Source organism: Juglans regia, unplaced genomic scaffold, assembly GCF_001411555.2.
Source record: "Juglans regia cultivar Chandler unplaced genomic scaffold, Walnut 2.0 Scaffold_274, whole genome shotgun sequence".
NCBI classification, from domain to species: domain Eukaryota; kingdom Viridiplantae; phylum Streptophyta; class Magnoliopsida; order Fagales; family Juglandaceae; genus Juglans; species Juglans regia.
The window spans coordinates 1-1621 of record NW_023357532.1 but is presented as its reverse complement, the minus strand read 5'-3'; the positions used below and the strand labels follow the sequence as shown (position 1 = coordinate 1621).

The 1621-nt window shown below is 48.4% G+C and overlaps 4 non-coding genes and 1 pseudogene across 4 annotated transcripts; all 5 read right to left on the bottom strand.

The window, feature by feature from the left end:
• Window positions 1-71: 71 nt before the first annotated feature.
• On the bottom strand, window positions 72-190 carry LOC118345475. Its single transcript, XR_004799002.1, has one exon. It is a non-coding gene; the product is annotated as a 5S ribosomal RNA (ribosomal RNA).
• Window positions 191-379: 189 nt separating this feature from the next.
• Window positions 380-498, bottom strand: LOC118345478. Its single transcript, XR_004799005.1, has one exon. It is a non-coding gene; the product is annotated as a 5S ribosomal RNA (ribosomal RNA).
• A 189-nt stretch (window positions 499-687) lies between these two features.
• On the bottom strand, window positions 688-806 carry LOC118345477. Its single transcript, XR_004799004.1, has one exon. It is a non-coding gene; the product is annotated as a 5S ribosomal RNA (ribosomal RNA).
• A 184-nt stretch (window positions 807-990) lies between these two features.
• On the bottom strand, window positions 991-1110 carry LOC118345479 (annotated as a pseudogene).
• A 188-nt stretch (window positions 1111-1298) lies between these two features.
• LOC118345476 lies at window positions 1299-1417 on the bottom strand. The gene has a single exon (XR_004799003.1). It is a non-coding gene; the product is annotated as a 5S ribosomal RNA (ribosomal RNA).
• Window positions 1418-1621: the final 204 nt, after the last annotated feature.

Below are 1621 nucleotides of genomic sequence, written 5' to 3'. Positions count from 1 at the left end.
TTTTCACAAAATCCACTCCCGAGTTGTCCTTATTGTCAATTCCTCTCGCAAGGCGAAAAAAACAAAAACGAGGGGTGCAACACGAGGACTTCCCAGGAGGTCACCCATCCTAGTACTACTCTCGCCCAAGCACGCTTAACTGCGGAGTTCTGATGGGATCCGGTGCATTAGTGCGGGTATGATCGCACCCATCAAACTAATTACTTAAAATTCATATAATCCTTGAGCGACATACTAGCGTCCTTCCGATCCCAATCCAAACGGAGATCCGATCCAAACCCATGGCTACGCGATGGGCAGGGCGAGATTTTCCCAAAAATCCACTCCCGAGTGCTCCTTCTTGTCAATTTATCTCGCAAGGCGGAAAAAACAAAAACGAGGGGTGCAACACGAGGACTTCCCATGAGGACACCCATCCTAGTACTACTCTCGCCCAAGCACGCTTAACTGCGGAGTTCTGATGGGATCCGGTGCATTAGTGCTGGTATGATCGCATCCATCAAACTAATTACTTAAAATTCATATAATCCTTGAGCGACATACTAGCGTCCTTCCGATCCCAATCCAAACGAAGATCTGATCCAAACCCATGGCTACGCGATGGGCAGGGCGAGATTTCCCGAAAAATCCACTCCCGAGTGGTCCTTCTTGTCAATTTATCTCGCAAGGCGGAAAAAACAAAAACGAGAGGTGCAACACGAGGACTTCCCAGGAGGTCACCCATCCTAGTACTACTCTCGCCCAAGCACGCTTAACTGCGGAGTTCTGATGGGATCCGGTGCATTAGTGCTGGTATGATCGCACCCATCAAACTAATTACTTAAAATTCATATAATCCTTGAGCGAAATACTAGCGTCCCTCCGATCCCAATCCAAACGGAGATCTGATCCAAACCCATGGCTACGCGATGGGCAGGGCGAGATTTCCCGAAAAATCCACTCCCGAGTGGTCCTTCTTGTCAATGATTCTAAGGCTGAAAAAAAATCAACGAGGTGCAAATACGCAGGACTGTGAGGTCACCCATCCTAGTACTACATTTCTCGCCCAAGCACGCTTAACTGCGGAGTTCTGATGGGATCCGGTGCATTAGTGCTGGTATGATCGCACCCATCAAACTAATTACTTAAAATTCATATAATCCTTGAGCGACATACTAGCGTCCTTCCCATCCCAATCCAAACGGAGAACTGATCCAAACCCATTGCTACGCGATGGGCAGGGCGAGATTTTCTCAAAAATCCACCCCCGAGTGGTCCTTCTTGTCAATTTATCTCGCAAGGCGGAGAAAACAAAAACGAGGGTGCAACACGAGGACTTCCCAGGAGGTCACCCATCCTAGTACTACTCTCGCCCAAGCACGCTTAACTGCGGAGTTCTGATGGGATCCGGTGCAATAGTGCTGGTATGATCGCACCCATCAAACTAATTACTTAAAATTCATATAATCCTTGAGCGACATACTAGCGTCCTTCCGATCCCAATCCAAACGGAGATCTGATCCAAACCCATGGCTACGCGATGGGCAGGGCGAGATTTTCCCAAAAATCCACTCCCGAGTGGTCCTTCTGTCAATTTATCTCGCAAAGCGGAAAAAACAAAAACGAGGGGTGCAACACGAGG